Here is a 19,594-nt window from a genome sequence, read left to right as displayed (position 1 = left end):
AGTAAGGTAGTATGTGTAATGAGCACATTTTGTAATATGGTTCAGAGACATCATTACAAGCAATATAACAACCAGTTCTTCGAGTTGCGTTGTGATTGCAAAAGCAATGACCAAATTTGATGCTCAAACCAAAGAGCTATCGCAATATGTAAATGTAACTTGTTTTGACGTAATATAAACTGATAAAAACTAATGAAAAAGGACTCAAGAAAAAAACAGCAGGGGTTCATTCTATAAGAATATATAACATGTTAACTGTTTCTTGAATTTATGAGAAGAATTTGAGCCATAATAAAATTATTGATATAGGAATAAAAGTGTCATTTCTTCTAGTGAATAACGACAGGTTAAAAGATTATCTTGGCTTATAATAATATTTTATATGAGAGACAAGATAGATATGAAAGGGCATGCAAGTCGTACGATGAGGTTTAGAGGTTGTTAGAGGGGTAGCGTTTTAAACATAACATGAACTGCTTCTAGTGAATTATTGAGAAAATGTTTCCAGTCGATAGGAGATGAACTCATTGTGGATGTCAAATAAAGGTGAAAGATTATAGATTCTGAATTAACAAAATCAAATGTTGCTGCATGACTGTAGAAGATAACTTTACTGATTTACATGCGCTTACGTAAATTCGAGTATAGCCATCTATGGGAACGGGCCGATAAATGGGAATTGTTAGCTAAGCCCGCTGTAACATTAAAAAGGATAAATAAAGCAATGAATAATTACTAAACATACAACGCACTGATGAAATATATTAGGTAAATGCTTAGACAGGAAGCAATGCGAGATTACTAAATGCTTAGACAGGAAGCAAAGTGAGATTAGTAAATGCTTAGACAGGAAGCAATGCGAGGTTAGTAAATGCTTAGACAGAAAGCAATGCGAGATTAGTAAATGCTTAGACAGGAAGCAATGCAAGGTTAGTAAATGCTTAGACAGGAAGCAATGTGAGATTAGTAAATGCTTAGACAGGAAGCAATGCGAGGTTAGTAAATGCTTAGACAGAAAGCAATGCGAGATTAGTAAATGCTTAGACAAGAAGTAATGCGAGGTTAGTAAATGCTTAGACAGGAAGCAATGCGAGGTTAGTAAATGCTTAGACAGGAAGCAATGCGAGGTTAGTAAATGCTTAGACAGGAAACAATGCAAAGTTAGTAAATGCTAGCAGTAGCCACTACAAGCCTAAGCAGACGCATAGCAAAAGCAAATGAACAAACCTTCGCCTCCTCTTCCATCTGCATGATATTGTTTTGGCACTCAGACACGTTACTCTGAATGTATGTCATATTGGTGCTCATCGTCTCCAGCTGATCTTCTAGGTTCATGGCGACAGTCGTCTGCAAATGAATAGGAGTTACACAACGACTACCTTGAGCGTGGTTCTCATATATGCCGCAAAGCACCGGCAACAGCACCGCAGGCTATGGCGGTGAAATGTGAGCCTACACGCCGGGTACCGCCGAGTACCACCGGTAGTTGCCGGCAGTTAACACAAGAGTTTAGCGCTGTTCAAATTTCGCAAATAGCCGCAAGCAAAACCTTCCTGAAATGCACTGTACAGGTAAAGGTCACCATTATCAAAATGGCGTGGCGAGCGAACATTTTATGTGAAGCTGCGATTATGTTTAGCAATGCAGCTTTAGATGTGAACAGAAGCTGCCGATCCTAACGTCGCAAGCGTTTTGCTGCGCAAGTTACCGCCGGAGTCTCGCAATCGATATGGAAACCAGACTTTAGCAGCTATGAAGATGAGTTGAACATATCATCAACAAAATTTCAGCGCAATATAGTGTAACCGTGACATTACTGATTACTCTATGCAATGTAATGATTATGCCAGCAATTATCAAATAAGAGTCTGTAGAGAGTTTTCTGTTCAACAGAACAGAAAACATTAGAGAAACACAAGGAATAAGGCATTGGCTATTTACGCTGACAAAATTATTATTTGCAAAGACACCACACACCCCTGATGGCTGTGTAGTAATAGAAGAAACTGATGTATTTGTGATTGGTTAAAAGTGTTGATCCCTGATTAACATAATCATGACACCAATTTGTTCATTTTCACAGTAAACCGATTTTTTTTGAAAGTTGCTTTGAACTAGTGACAACGATGACCAACAAGTCTTTATATATGAAAAAGGCTGTTACTTGCTGTAAAAGATATGTGATGAACACTGGTGTAAATTGGAACTGCTTGCATAAAATTTCAGGATATGTTAGATTAAATATTTTAAAGACCTAAGTTTTACTTGCAGTTTGATACAATTCATCAGCCTGAGTTCAAGTTGTAGATGGACGATTTTAGATTATAAGTTGATGGATCTTTTTTTTAAGAAAACACAAGTGTAAATAGCTGTACAAACATTAGTCCAATGATAAACTATGGTTTACCCATATCTACTATATATATATATATATATATATATATATATATATATATATATATATATATATATATATATATATATAATTAATACAATCATGTTTCAATAAGGGTAATGACAACATCCAATAGATGTTTTGATCTTTACTTGACCTAGGTTGATACTTGTAAAACATAACTAGTTATTCAGTAGTCTCGATCTGTGTAGTCGCAGCAGATGTTTATGCCATATGTCAGCTAAGAAATTTGCCCATTTTAAGAGCCTAAGAGTAATGACTATACATGTGTCCGACCTCATTTCTCCTAATGGCAGTGTCCAGCCTTTTACTGTACGCATCTATCTTCTTGCTGAGCTGTTCTCGCTTGTTAATGTGAAGATCCATCTCAGCTTCCATGTTGGCAATTGTCTGTTTCCGCACAACAACGGATGTCACGTACCGCTCAAGCTTGTCCCACTTGCTTTTCGCCACCTGAGTTAGAGTAATCGAGTAAAACGTAGTGTCCATTAGCACAGAGGACAAGACGACATAATATGTGTATATATAAGAAACATGCCATACACAAAAAAAATACTCTTCCAAATTAAGTGGCAGATTATTTTATATTACTTTAGGTTTAGCTGTAATCAGTAGAAAAAGTCACTAGTAAGTTGAGATTATAACAACAGGCTGTGAGAGACTTTGATATAAGAGGTGACATGAGATAACATGAGGTGCTATGAGATAACATGAGGTGCTATGAGATAACATGAGGTGACATGAGATAACATGAGGTGCCGTGAGATAACATGAGGTGACATGAGATAACATGAGATAACATGTGCTAGACGTATCAACAAAAGGCAAATAGTAAATCGCCGTCTGAGCAACAAGCAGTTATCTACTCTGCAATTGCTCATTTAACATTGTCTAGTTTTATCTCAGCTATAAGTTACGACCCAGTTAGTGCTATGGCCCAGCTATAAGTTGTTCTTCAGTAACTAACATTCGCTACCAGAATACTGTCCAGAAATGAAAATCATTCTGAAGCAAATTTGGCAGATTGATTGGGACAAAGAGGTTAAAAAAGACGATGCAAACAGTTACCTTGGGAGAGAAGAGAAGAGCTGCTGACTTGTGCCTAGAAGCAGAAGATGATGAAGTCTTGCCAGATGAATTTTCATGGGAGAGGTTTGCCCTATTTTTGGCCATCACCCTGGAAGAGGCGGACGAGTCTCTTTGTCTTTTCCTCAACTGACTGACCTCTTCGTGCTTGCGCTGGCAACACAATACGCTGACTTATGCAAAGGCTAGGATAAAATAAAAATGATTTATATGTCAAGGATACATGAAATGTCGATGGCCATCCCAAGCCACCTACTTTTTACGACAGAATTAATTAAAACATCAGTAGACTGTTATATTCGTCCTGTAATTAATGAAGGCACTCTTTGAAAACTTAGAGACCAACATTTGAGTGTTGTTAAAGACCAACCTTGAGTATGGCATTTTTCTGTCTGTTTTGCAACTCCAACACGCGCACCTGATTGTCTCGTTGCCGCTTCTCTTTTTTCAGCTGTAGCAGCTCCTTATTCTTTCGTTGGTCACTAATCTTATTCTTCTCTGATTCCGTCTTCATTTGTGCCATCAGTCGCACCTGCAGTAGCATCACCATAGTTGTCGAGATCTCCGAAACCAAGATCATGTGGTGGTGCAATAGTCAACACAACACATTACGAAGATTCCAAAAAACTCATACGCCAAACAATTATTTCCCATTCAAACTTTTCCCTGACTAACACAGATATAAATATAGTAGTGATGTCTCTCTGTGTAGGATTAAGTAAGACATAAATAAATATAGTGGTGATATCTCTTTGTGTAGGATTAACTAGCACATATAAATATAGTGGTGATATCTCTGTGTAGGATTAACTAGCACATATAAATATAGTGGTGATATCTCTGTGTAGGATTGACTAACACATATAAATATAGTGGTGATATCTCTCTGTGTAGGATTAACTAATACATATAAATATAGTGGTGATATCTCTGTGTAGGATTAACTAGCACATATAAATATAGTGGTGATATCTCTCTGTGTAGGATTAACTAACACATATAAATATAGTGGTGATATCTCTGTGTAGGATTAACTAGCACATATAAATATAGTGGTGATATCTCTGTGTAGGATTAACTAGCACATATAAATATAGTGTTGATATCTCTGTGTAGGATTGACTAACACATATAAATATAGTGGTGATATCTCTCTGTGTAGGATTAACTAACACATATAAATATAGTGGTGATATCTCTCTGTGTAGGATTAACTAATACATATAAATATAGTGGTGATATCTCTGTGTAGGATTAACTAGCACATATAAATATAGTGGTGATATCTCTCTGTGTAGGATTAACTAACACATATAAATATAGTGGTGATATCTCTGTGTAGGATTAACTAGCACATATAAATATAGTGGTGATATCTCTGTGTAGGAGTAACTAGCACATATAAATATAGTGTTGATATCTCTGTGTAGGATTGACTAACACATATAAATATAGTGGTGATATCTCTCTGTGTAGGATTAACTAGCACATATAAATATAGTGGTGATGTCTCTCTGTGTAGGATTAACTAGCACATATAAATATAGTGGTGATATCTCTCTGTGTAGGATTAACTAACACATATAAATATAGTGGTGATATCTCTGTGTAGGATTAACTAACACATATAAATATAGTAGTGATATCTGTGTGTAGGATTAACTAACACAGATATAAATATAGTGGTGATATCTCTGTGTGTAGGATTTACTAGCACATATATAAATATAGTGGTGATGTCTCTCTGTGTAGGATTAACTAACACATATAAATATAGTGGTGATATCTCTGTGTAGGATTAACTAGCACATATAAATATAGTGGTGATATCTCTCTGTGTAGGATTAACTAACACAGATAAATATAGTGGTGATATCTCTGTGTAGGATTAACTAACACATATAAATATAGTGGTGATATTTCTCTGTAGGATTAACTAGCACATAAAAATATAGTGGTGATATCTCTCTGTGTAGGATTAACTAACACATATAAATATAGTGGTGATATCTCTGTGTAGGATTAACTAGCACATATAAATATAGTGGTGATATCTCTCTGTGTAGGATTAACTAACACATATAAATATAGTGGTGATATCTCTGTGTAGGATTAACTAACAGATATAAATATAGTGGTGATATCTCTGTGTAGGATTAACTAGCACATATAAATATAGTGGTGATATCTCTCTGTGTAGGATTAACTAACACATATAAATATAGTGGTGATATCTGTGTGTAGGATTAACTAACACAGATATAAATATAGTGGTGATATCTCTGTGTGTAGGATTAACTAACACATATAAATATAGTGGTGATATATCTTTGTGTAGGATTAACTAACACAGGTATAAATATAGCGGTGATTTCTCTCTTTGTAGGATTAACTAACACATATAAATATAGTGGTGATATCTCTGTGTAGGATTAACTAGCACATATAAATATAGTGGTGATATCTCTCTGTGTAGGATTTACTAGCACATATATAAATATAGTGGTGATGTCTCTCTGTGTAGGATTAACTAACACATATAAATATAGTCGTGGTATCTCTGTGTAGGATTAACTAGCACATAAAAATATAGTGGTGATATCTCTCTGTGTAGGATTACCTAACACATATAAATATAGTGGTGATATCTCTGTGTAGGATTAACTAGCACATATAAATATAGTGGTGATATCTCTCTGTGTAGGATTAACTAACACAGATAAATATAGTGGTGATATCTCTGTGTAGGATTAACTAACACATATAAATATAGTGGTGATATCTCTGTGTAGGATTAACTAGCACATATAAATATAGTGGTGATATCTCTCTGTGTAGGATTAACTAACACATATAAATATAGTGGTGATATCTGTGTGTAGGATTAACTAACACAGATATAAATATAGTGGTGATATCTCTGTGTGTAGGATTAACTAACACATATAAATATAGTGGTGATATCTCTTTGTGTAGGATTAACTAACACAGGTATAAATATAGCGGTGATTTCTCTCTTTGTAGGATTAACTAACACAGCTTTTGTATCGGTCAGCAAGCCTACCTTTATCTTCTTCATCTCATTCAGTTCAGTACTAAGGTCCCTGATGCGCCGGTCGTAGACAACTTGGTTCTTCATCATTTTGGCGTGCTCCTTTTTGGCAGTATTTACCTTATTGAGCTCCTGTTGCATGGTATCCAGCCGTTTCTCAAACTCCATTTTAACTTTGCGCACCTGCTCCTCCGACTGCTACTTCTTGCTGCCTGAAAACAGAACTCACATAACAGTTTATTTCATTTGTATTTGCTATCCTGGTAACTGCTGTCCGGTTACGAATTAGCTGGTTGCAAAGCTAGCTACACGTTAAGATTATCAAACTCATACCAATTACTATCTAAATGACAGATTATTACACCGAAGCCATAGCACTGTATGGACTGAACTTTATAACTTGTTAAGAGCTAGCTGATTAACTATTAACAGCTGATCTAACATATACTAGCTATAACAGCTGATCTAACATATACTAGCTATAACAGGAGGTTACCTAAGCTGCTCAGGACCTGGTTTCGTTCTCGTTCAACAGCCATTATTTGGTCCTGCAAGTTGCGCATTTTATCCTCGTAATGCTGACGAATTGTTTGCAGTTGTCGCTGGCTCCTTTCGAGTTCTTCAATCATTCTTTGTTTAAGTGAAATCTCTCCTGACAGCTCTGCCAGGTCTTCTTGAAGATGGTCAGACTCTACAAGAATTAGAAATGATAAAAACCAGCTGATTATATCAAGTCCTGATGAGCATATGAAGGTTTTAGCAATGCTTTCGACCAGTATCCATATGGGTAGAATAGCACCAGTGTATATACGTATATTGGTAGAATAGTTACCAGTGTATATACGTATATGGGTAGAATATTACCGGTATCTATACGTATATGGGTAGAATTGTACCGGTATCTATATGGGTGCTATTCTACCTAGTATAGATACTGGGTAGAATAGTATCTATATGGGTAATCTTGGCCTTCACCTTTAAACGGTTGCATCAACCAAGGGTGATCAACTGATCAAGGCGGCAAAAGAAATTAACTGAAAGCAGCTGTCATATATGTCATAGAAAATGTTATATATGTTATAGCAGTTGTTATATATGTTATAGCAGTTGTTATATATGTTATAGCAGCTGTTATATATGTTATAGTAGCTGTTATATATGATATAGCAGCTGTTATATATGTCAAAATATGATGCTAGTAAGCGATCAATGAAAGTAATCTAGACTTGCACACTACGCTCACTGCTTCTAGCGAGCTGCTCTTCCTTGTGTTAGTCTAGCAAAACATTATCGAATTAATTGTTACATGATATACCTTACCCGCCTTAGCTTATTATGGCATAGACTTATTATGGCAATAACTCACTTAACAAGTTGTATACCATTACTGTTAACAAACTGTAGATTTCACCTTAGTTGGTGGTCTTTAATACTTCTGAAAAACTCAGATTTTGCCCCCAAGTGAACAATAGTCTAGAGACACCTCATTTAATACTCTAACATAGAATTCAATTCTTTTTTAAAAATTACAGATAAATAATTTATACATAGGCTAACTTTCAATATTATTTGCGTTCAACAAAGTTTACATAAGTTGGTCAAGCACAATGTTCAAATACTATTTGACGAAGAAAAATGTAACTAGCAGTTGTGACAGAGCTAAAACATAAGTTAATCATGTAAAATGTATCAAATAGTTTGTAGCTCTGAAAGTTTCAAGTTAATTACAAAAGATACATGAACGCTACGTTTTTTGCGGCGTTAAGAAGAAAAGCAACAAATGACAGCCACTGACTTACATTTAAAAAATGTGTCAAAATGTGTAAGAGTTGAGGCTGTTGTGGCTAGACACACAAAATAACACGTCACATTGACAAATAAATGGACGAGTGCGAATTAGCCTTTACCAGGCGAAGGCCATGACATTCTTGTTAGATTTTTTATTATCATTAGTTGTTATTATTAGCGTTTTTAAGGAAATTTTGTTGTGTAAATTTTACTGTTGGTTTTGAGAGAGAATAAATTGATTGGTTAAAAAAGGTCAGACTTTACAGAATCCAGCTAGTTTTTTTCTGCCTTAAAGAATAAAGAAAGCATAATATTATTATGCTTTATTAGTTATCTTGAGGTGTTGACTGATGTTCTAAAAAAAGAATCAAGGAGATTGACCCCCTTGAAGCTGAGATATAGACAGCCAAACACAGGTCTACCTAATAAAGAATCAGAGGAAAACCCTTCGAAAATCCCGAAAACTGTGACGTTTAAAATCGACCTAATGGTCATGTGCCGGAGTTGCGCACCCTTACCGCCGTTACTTATAATGATTGTTTTGGCTACGAGATGTGAAACGCTTCTCGCGATAGTAAATAATTTACATACTAGCTCTGGTTTCTCAGGAAAATCATCCAAACATTGTATGGTAAAGGCATTTGCCCACAACCCCTCGCCATGATTTTTTAAAGCAGAAGAGCAGATTTTGACTATTGTGCTTCAAATTTTAACTCGATCTCCACGGATATGCTCCGAAGATCATCTGTTCAACGAACGGCGCGTGTATAGTCTATATGCGATATCCGCGATTGCAGTTTGTTTAGAATAAGAAATAGGAATGGGACTTTTTGTTCCCTTCATCATTTTTCTACTGTGTATCTACTGCAGCATTCAGTTTATTTTCATGATTATCGTCACTATTAACAGACTGGAAGTTCACTACAGCCATGATCTTAAAAAGACTAACTTGACCATGCTGCTCTTGCTATAAGAAAAGAAAACGATAACTTTTGCTTTGATTTTTCTATTGATCTATTATCTTATCTATGATTATTTTTTATGATTTATATAATATTCATAATGCATATTATACAAAATAATAATATAACTGCGTATAGAAAAAATGATGTAACTAATATAATTTGTAGAAAATTCCAAATGATAACCGAGATTGATGATTGATTTAATTGATTCTATTTATTAGCTATAGTTAAAAAATCTGAACAACGCTAAAGATGAGTCTGAATAGGGAAGCTAAGTAGGAGAACAACAAAACTGAGCTGAACTAGCAAGATAGCGAAATGTTGCGAAATAATAGATGCGTGTAGTTATTTTATGCTAAAACTAATCTACACGTCAAAGGGACTGGTTCGGAATTCTAGGAGCGATGATTGTTAGGCCCAATTTGATTGTTCTATACTTCCAGGGATTAAACCAATTAAAACGCCGTGATTGTTATAGGAGAGCGCATTAGTTGGCTTAATTGACCAATGGCACACAAGTCGATTTCATACGTCATATATTGATGATTACCAAAACACTTTTGTTTTTTGGTAGACCTGTGTTTGGCTGGCTATATCTCAGCTTCTGGTTGGTCAATCTTCTTGATTCTTTTTTTAGAACATCAGTCAACACCTCAAGATGAATAAAAAAGCATAATAATATTATGCTTTCTCTATTCTTTAACAAAACAACAACTTAAAAGCATTCTATATAAAACATGTAATATAATTATTAGGTTAACAAAACTGTGTTTTGCCAAATAAACAACGACATTGATTCAAATTGTCTTTGTAATTTATTCAAATATCCATTCGCATCTTACTGACACTTAACAATGATTGAACAATGCGTGCAGAGTTATTGAAATTAATAATAAATGCCTGTTCAATAAATCAATAAAGGTCAGTATTACCTGAGGTATTGAAGAAACGGAATTGTTATCCATTTCAGTAGGAAATGTTTGCACAGAACTATCACCACTAGTGCCACAGCTATACCGTTCTAGATCTCTGCAAGCAGAAAAAGTAGGTCAAGGCCGGTCATACGGAGCAAGTTAAGGCCTGTCATACAGAGTAAGTTAAGGCCTGTCATACAGGGTAAGTTAAGGGCTGTCATACAGAGTAAGTTAAAGCCTGTCATACGGAGCAAGTTAAGGGCTGTCATACAGAGTGAGTTAAGGCCTGTCATACAGAGTAAGTTAAAGCCTGTCATACAGAGTAAGTTAAGGCCGGTCATACAGAATGAGTTAAGGCCTGTCATACAGAGTGAGTTAAGGCCTGTCATACAGAGTAAGTTAAGGCCTGTCATACAGGGTAAGTTAAGGGCTGTCATACAGAGTAAGTTAAAGCCTGTCATACGGAGCAAGTTAAGGGCTGTCATACAGAGTGAGTTAAGGCCTGTCATACAGAGTAAGTTAAGGCCTGTCATACAGAGTAAGTTAAGGGCTGTCATACAGAGTAAGTTAAAGCCTGTCATACGGAGCAAGTTAAGGCCTTTCATACGGAGTAAGTTAAGGCCTGTCATACAGAGTAAGTTAAAGCCTGTCATACGGAGTAAGTTAAGGCCTGCCATACGGAGCAAGTTAAGGGCTGTCATACAGAGTAAGTTAAAGCCTGTCATACAGAGTAAGTTAAAGCCTGTCATACAGAGTAAGTTAAGGCCGGTCATACAGAGTGAGTTAAGGCCTGTCATACAGAGTGAGTTAAGGCCTGTCATGCAGAGTGAGTTAAGGCCTGTCATACAGAGAGCTAAAAGCTACTAAAACTGATAGTAGCTATTTACTATAAATACTATTTACTGTGTATGTGAACTTGTAGCTGTCATAGATAGATTTGCTGGAGCTCACCCTATAAAATTTTACTTGCATTCACAAACATGAATTAATGCAATGTCCGTAGTCATGTATTTTAATAATCATTTTATTGCACTAGTGCTTTAAAAAAATTTCGAAAAAGATTAAATGTCCAGTAAACTGATGCAAATAGAAACAATCACATTAACCTTAACACAAGAGAAGATCTTAACACAAGAGAAGGTACCACAGCTTATAACTACAGGTAGATCTTAACACAAGAGAAGGTGAACCACAGCTTATAACTACAGGTAGATTTTAACACAAGAGAAGGTAACACAGCTTATAACTACAGGTAGATCTTAACACAAGAGAAGGTACCACAGCTTATAACTACAGGTAGACCTTAACACAAGAGAAGGTAACACAGCTTATAACTACAACCATCTGCAAGACATTTCACATTCTCTTTGATAATCCTTAACACTATGGTAGTAAACGTAGAGTGTTTAGAATATTTGGCCGGCTTACATTCTTGTTGCGACTGTATAGTTATCCCGGAATCCTGCAAAACCTGGTCTAAAAGCTGATCCCGTAACCTGGAATCCATCTGCATTTTATCGTAGCGAGCAGTCAACTCCTTGAATTGAGATTCTTTCTGAGTACAAGCAAAGCCCTGAGTGAGAGCGAGTGAGAGAAGGTGCTCCAACAGATACTTGCTTTCATCAACAGAGGAGACATCCAAAGCTTTTGTCAAACTAGTCTCATCCTAACAAGTAAGGTAGTATGTGTAATGAGCACATTTTGTAATATGGTTCAGAGACATCATTACAAGCAATATAACAACCAGTTCTTCGAGTTGCGTTGTGATTGCAAAAGCAATGACCAAATTTGATGCTCAAACCAAAGAGCTATCGCAATATGTAAATGTAACTTGTTTTGACGTAATACAAACTGATAAAAACTAATGAAAAAGGACTCAAGAAAAAAACAGCAGGGGTTCATTCTATAAGAATATATAACATGTTAACTGTTTCTTGAATTTATGAGAAGAATTTGAGCCATAATAAAATTATTGATATAGGAATAAAAGTGTCATTTCTTCTAGTGAATAACGACAGGTTAAAAGATTATCTTGGCTTATAATAATATTTTATATGAGAGACAAGATAGATATGAAAGGGCATGCAAGTCGTACGATGAGGTTTAGAGGTTGTTAGAGGGGTAGCGTTTTAAACATAACATGAACTGCTTCTAGTGAATTATTGAGAAAATGTTTCCAGTCGATAGGAGATGAACTCATTGTGGATGTCAAATAAAGGTGAAAGATTATAGATTCTGAATTAACAAAATCAAATGTTGCTGCATGACTGTAGAAGATAACTTTACTGATTTACATGCGCTTACGTAAATTCGAGTATAGCCATCTATGGGAACGGGCCGATAAATGGGAATTGTTAGCTAAGCCCGCTGTAACATTAAAAAGGATAAATAAAGCAATGAATAATTACTAAACATACAACGCACTGATGAAATATATTAGGTAAATGCTTAGACAGGAAGCAATGCGAGATTACTAAATGCTTAGACAGGAAGCAAAGTGAGATTAGTAAATGCTTAGACAGGAAGCAATGCGAGGTTAGTAAATGCTTAGACAGAAAGCAATGCGAGATTAGTAAATGCTTAGACAGGAAGCAATGCAAGGTTAGTAAATGCTTAGACAGGAAGCAATGTGAGATTAGTAAATGCTTAGACAGGAAGCAATGCGAGGTTAGTAAATGCTTAGACAGAAAGCAATGCGAGATTAGTAAATGCTTAGACAAGAAGTAATGCGAGGTTAGTAAATGCTTAGACAGGAAGCAATGCGAGGTTAGTAAATGCTTAGACAGGAAGCAATGCGAGGTTAGTAAATGCTTAGACAGGAAACAATGCAAAGTTAGTAAATGCTAGCAGTAGCCACTACAAGCCTAAGCAGACGCATAGCAAAAGCAAATGAACAAACCTTCGCCTCCTCTTCCATCTGCATGATATTGTTTTGGCACTCAGACACGTTACTCTGAATGTATGTCATATTGGTGCTCATCGTCTCCAGCTGATCTTCTAGGTTCATGGCGACAGTCGTCTGCAAATGAATAGGAGTTACACAACGACTACCTTGAGCGTGGTTCTCATATATGCCGCAAAGCACCGGCAACAGCACCGCAGGCTATGGCGGTGAAATGTGAGCCTACACGCCGGGTACCGCCGAGTACCACCGGTAGTTGCCGGCAGTTAACACAAGAGTTTAGCGCTGTTCAAATTTCGCAAATAGCCGCAAGCAAAACCTTCCTGAAATGCACTGTACAGGTAAAGGTCACCATTATCAAAATGGCGTGGCGAGCGAACATTTTATGTGAAGCTGCGATTATGTTTAGCAATGCAGCTTTAGATGTGAACAGAAGCTGCCGATCCTAACGTCGCAAGCGTTTTGCTGCGCAAGTTACCGCCGGAGTCTCGCAATCGATATGGAAACCAGACTTTAGCAGCTATGAAGATGAGTTGAACATATCATCAACACAATTTCAGCGCAATATAGTGTAACCGTGACATTACTGATTACTCTATGCAATGTAATGATTATGCCAGCAATTATCAAATAAGAGTCTGTAGAGAGTTTTCTGTTCAACAGAACAGAAAACATTAGAGAAACACAAGGAATAAGGCATTGGCTATTTACGCTGACAAAATTATTATTTGCAAAGACACCACACACCCCTGATGGCTGTGTAGTAATAGAAGAAACTGATGTATTTGTGATTGGTTAAAAGTGTTGATCCCTGATTAACATAATCATGACACCAATTTGTTCATTTTCACAGTAAACCGATTTTTTTTGAAAGTTGCTTTGAACTAGTGACAACGATGACCAACAAGTCTTTATATATGAAAAAGGCTGTTACTTGCTGTAAAAGATATGTGATGAACACTGGTGTAAATTGGAACTGCTTGCATAAAATTTCAGGATATGTTAGATTAAATATTTTAAAGACCTAAGTTTTACTTGCAGTTTGATACAATTCATCAGCCTGAGTTCAAGTTGTAGATGGACGATTTTAGATTATAAGTTGATGGATCTTTTTTTTAAGAAAACACAAGTGTAAATAGCTGTACAAACATTAGTCCAATGATAAACTATGGTTTACCCATATCTACTATATATATATATATATATATATATATATATATATATATATATATATATATATATATATATATATATATATATATATATATATAATTAATACAATCATGTTTCAATAAGGGTAATGACAACATCCAATAGATGTTTTGATCTTTACTTGACCTAGGTTGATACTTGTAAAACATAACTAGTTATTCAGTAGTCTCGATCTGTGTAGTCGCAGCAGATGTTTATGCCATATGTCAGCTAAGAAATTTGCCCATTTTAAGAGCCTAAGAGTAATGACTATACATGTGTCCGACCTCATTTCTCCTAATGGCAGTGTCCAGCCTTTTACTGTACGCATCTATCTTCTTGCTGAGCTGTTCTCGCTTGTTAATGTGAAGATCCATCTCAGCTTCCATGTTGGCAATTGTCTGTTTCCGCACAACAACGGATGTCACGTACCGCTCAAGCTTGTCCCACTTGCTTTTCGCCACCTGAGTTAGAGTAATCGAGTAAAACGTAGTGTCCATTAGCACAGAGGACAAGACGACATAATATGTGTATATATAAGAAACATGCCATACACAAAAAAAATACTCTTCCAAATTAAGTGGCAGATTATTTTATATTACTTTAGGTTTAGCTGTAATCAGTAGAAAAAGTCACTAGTAAGTTGAGATTATAACAACAGGCTGTGAGAGACTTTGATATAAGAGGTGACATGAGATAACATGAGGTGCTATGAGATAACATGAGGTGCTATGAGATAACATGAGGTGACATGAGATAACATGAGGTGCCGTGAGATAACATGAGGTGACATGAGATAACATGAGATAACATGTGCTAGACGTATCAACAAAAGGCAAATAGTAAATCGCCGTCTGAGCAACAAGCAGTTATCTACTCTGCAATTGCTCATTTAACATTGTCTAGTTTTATCTCAGCTATAAGTTACGACCCAGTTAGTGCTATGGCCCAGCTATAAGTTGTTCTTCAGTAACTAACATTCGCTACCAGAATACTGTCCAGAAATGAAAATCATTCTGAAGCAAATTTGGCAGATTGATTGGGACAAAGAGGTTAAAAAAGACGATGCAAACAGTTACCTTGGGAGAGAAGAGAAGAGCTGCTGACTTGTGCCTAGAAGCAGAAGATGATGAAGTCTTGCCAGATGAATTTTCATGGGAGAGGTTTGCCCTATTTTTGGCCATCACCCTGGAAGAGGCGGACGAGTCTCTTTGTCTTTTCCTCAACTGACTGACCTCTTCGTGCTTGCGCTGGCAACACAATACGCTGACTTATGCAAAGGCTAGGATAAAATAAAAATGATTTATATGTCAAGGATACATGAAATGTCGATGGCCATCCCAAGCCACCTACTTTTTACGACAGAATTAATTAAAACATCAGTAGACTGTTATATTCGTCCTGTAATTAATGAAGGCACTCTTTGAAAACTTAGAGACCAACATTTGAGTGTTGTTAAAGACCAACCTTGAGTATGGCATTTTTCTGTCTGTTTTGCAACTCCAACACGCGCACCTGATTGTCTCGTTGCCGCTTCTCTTTTTTCAGCTGTAGCAGCTCCTTATTCTTTCGTTGGTCACTAATCTTATTCTTCTCTGATTCCGTCTTCATTTGTGCCATCAGTCGCACCTGCAGTAGCATCACCATAGTTGTCGAGATCTCCGAAACCAAGATCATGTGGTGGTGCAATAGTCAACACAACACATTACGAAGATCCCAAAAAACTCATACGCCAAACAATTATTTCCCATTCAAACTTTTCCCTGACTAACACAGATATAAATATAGTAGTGATGTCTCTCTGTGTAGGATTAAGTAAGACATAAATAAATATAGTGGTGATATCTCTTTGTGTAGGATTAACTAGCACATATAAATATAGTGGTGATATCTCTGTGTAGGATTAACTAGCACATATAAATATAGTGGTGATATCTCTGTGTAGGATTGACTAACACATATAAATATAGTGGTGATATCTCTCTGTGTAGGATTAACTAATACATATAAATATAGTGGTGATATCTCTGTGTAGGATTAACTAGCACATATAAATATAGTGGTGATATCTCTCTGTGTAGGATTAACTAACACATATAAATATAGTGGTGATATCTCTGTGTAGGATTAACTAGCACATATAAATATAGTGGTGATATCTCTGTGTAGGATTAACTAGCACATATAAATATAGTGTTGATATCTCTGTGTAGGATTGACTAACACATATAAATATAGTGGTGATATCTCTCTGTGTAGGATTAACTAACACATATAAATATAGTGGTGATATCTCTCTGTGTAGGATTAACTAATACATATAAATATAGTGGTGATATCTCTGTGTAGGATTAACTAGCACATATAAATATAGTGGTGATATCTCTCTGTGTAGGATTAACTAACACATATAAATATAGTGGTGATATCTGTGTTAGATCCTGCGACCTACACGTAGAGGCGACCTGGGTCGGCTTACTCTACCGGTCTGCATTCACCCTCCACAGGGGCCGTGTAAGTATTGCTCGTAGACCAACACGCGGAGGCGACTAGGTCGACTTACACCACCGGCCAATCACAACTACCTACACCAGGAATTGCTCCCTGGGAGATATACTGCTCGTACGACAAGGTCGACCTGAGGTCGACGCGGGTCGACAGAGTATTTCTAACCCTACTCCCAAAGCGCAGTCCGAAGGACTTAAGCTTGGAGTACGCAAGAGCTCAGTGTGTTTCTGTATTGCGCAAAGAAATAGAAGAGTGTGGGTTCAAATGCAAAGCATGTATTGAACAACTTCTAGGCCGATAGACACGGCCTTATATATAACAAAATATGTAAATGAGGTGGCTAGGGCCAACCTCCTCTAGGGGCGTGACTATATAAAATAACCAAGAGCACACAACTCTAATAATAATAACTAAAAAGGAGATGGTACGGCAAGTTTCCATCACACACGCCGCCCCTATAGACGGCTATCGGCTATATACAAAAAACACAAGAAAAGAAAAAAAATACAAGAAATATAGGAACACACCAACTAGCTACAACAAAACAAACAAAGAAAAGGGAATATAATAATATAAGAGACCGCAATTACTAAATACCAAGGGAAATACGGATAGTTATGTCGACCGGGTCGTCTGGGATGTCGACATACGATTTGCCAGATCCTCCAGGCGACGAGCCGCCCGTCGGAGGTTGGAGGCCTCTTCTCGTAAGGTATCCACTGTGACCCGGGGTCGTACGTCCCCCAGCCGGCTCTTTACGGTTTCTTTGGTGATCTCCATGTTGGGAAAAGATATGGGTGTGTGCGCCTCGAGGTTGTAACAAGTAATGAGCGCGTTCTGTCTGGGACCCAAAATGGCCGCCTTCTGGCCTTGAACCCCGAGGGCTTCTCCCGATTGGACGGTGCTGGTGTCGTAATCGGCCAAGTACGCGGGAGGCCTCCTGATTCGTTGAGGCCGTGGTACCTCTCTAACCCCGGTATCACTAGCCTGGGCTCCCATATTTTCTGTGGCCCTCTCTTCCTCGGGTAGCAACTCGTCGCCAGGGTCAACCCTCGAGGTAGGATTGTGCTCTCCTGGGGGAACCAAGGAGTCCCTCCTGGGAATCCGGAGTGTTTCTGACCTTCCTGGCGACTGAGGTATTCGCAACTCTGTTAGTTGGCTAGGCAGGGGTAACTCCGAAATAACTACTTCTGGATTGTCGTTTCCTCGTGCGATTTGCCTTCTGGGTCGGCCCCTCATGTTGGGACGGCGAGCAGGCTCGACTTCCACTGGGGCTCGTCCTTGTTGTACCGGACTGGGGCGACAGAGTCGTAATCTTCCCTCCGCTTGGATAGATCGTTGTCCATACTTCTCGATCTCATAAGTGTGGTTTTCGTGACTCTTCAACACGCGATAGGGCCCCAAGTACTTGGCCGCTAGCTTCGGGTTTTCCCCTCTTCTCCGCCGCTTGCTCAGCAACCACACGAGGTCACCTTCATTGAATAACGGAGGCTCTCTCGTGTCGGTTGACACGATTTCTTTTTGCCTATCTCTGAGGAGGGTATGGGCTTGTACCAACCGGTCGTGTACCGTCTGCACATACTCATGTATGCTTGTGAATGATTCTAGTCTATTCCCATACTGCAATTGGTCAGGAAGACGTAGTTCCCGACCTAACATCAGATAATTGGGAGTTTCTTTAGTTGCGGAATGTGGTAACCCTCGCAGCGTCCTCATGACTTGTGGCAATAGCTGGTCCCAATCTTCCTGCCCTCTACCCAGCAAGAGAGCTCGCAGGGAGTCACCCAATACGCGATTGTTTCTCTCGACCACCCCATTCCCTTCGGGATGGTACGGGGTGGTTCGAGACTTCTCGACTCCCCACAAGTCGCATAGCTCCTGGAATAATGAAGATTCAAATTGGCTCCCCTGGTCGGTATGGATGATCTCGGGTAGCCCAAAGTAACTAAATACTCTTTCGTCCAGGATCTGGGCTACCGTAGGGGCTGTAGCGTCAGGGATGGCTAACGCATCTGACCACCTAGTGAAGTGATCAGTGAGCACCAGCACCCAACTATTTCCACGAGGGGTCGGAGGCAGGGGTCCCACCAAATCTACGGCTAGGCGTTGCCACGGCCTCCCGGCGTACAGCCGTTGTCTATTCCCGGAAGTCCGCCCCTTTCCTGTTTTGGCCCTCTGGCAAACCTCGCAAGAGAGGACTGCTCTCCGGATATCTCCGGCCATACCTGGCCAATACCAGTCTAACTGGACGCGTTTCAAGGTCTTCTCCACCCCGCAGTGTGTTTGCTCGTGGGCTTTCCACAGGATCTCCTGTCTCAAGGTTTTCGGGCAGACCACCACTACCTTTTCTCGCCCATTCTGGGTAAGATGGAGAGTCAGCACGCCCGACTCGTCGAGCTGGAGTTGGTGAAACATCCGGGCCAATCGTTGCAGCTCGGGGCTGCCCACTCGTAGCACGGCTTCTTCCACTCCTTTCCGGTCTCTGACGGCTTGATAAATGACCCCTAGGTCGGTAGTGGCCCTTTGTTGTAGTGCCCGCACTTCGTCCAGCGGGGTCTGTACTACTGTCAGTTGTTCTGGGACCTCTTTGACTGTTCTTTCACTAGTTCCATCCAAGTTTTTGGTTTCGCCGGTCATCTTGACGACTGGTGACTGAAGATCCTGAGGTCTTTTGGGAGGGGAATCCAACACTCTAGGTGTTCCTGCCCCGCCCGGCTGCTGCACCGGAACTGGTTTGGTTGGTGTGAGAATCGGGGGGCCATGCCCTAAAAC

The sequence above is a fragment of the Watersipora subatra genome, unplaced genomic scaffold, assembly GCF_963576615.1.
Source record: "Watersipora subatra unplaced genomic scaffold, tzWatSuba1.1 SCAFFOLD_26, whole genome shotgun sequence".
In the NCBI taxonomy this organism is placed as follows: domain Eukaryota; kingdom Metazoa; phylum Bryozoa; class Gymnolaemata; order Cheilostomatida; family Watersiporidae; genus Watersipora; species Watersipora subatra.
Note: the sequence above shows the minus strand (reverse complement) of the source record.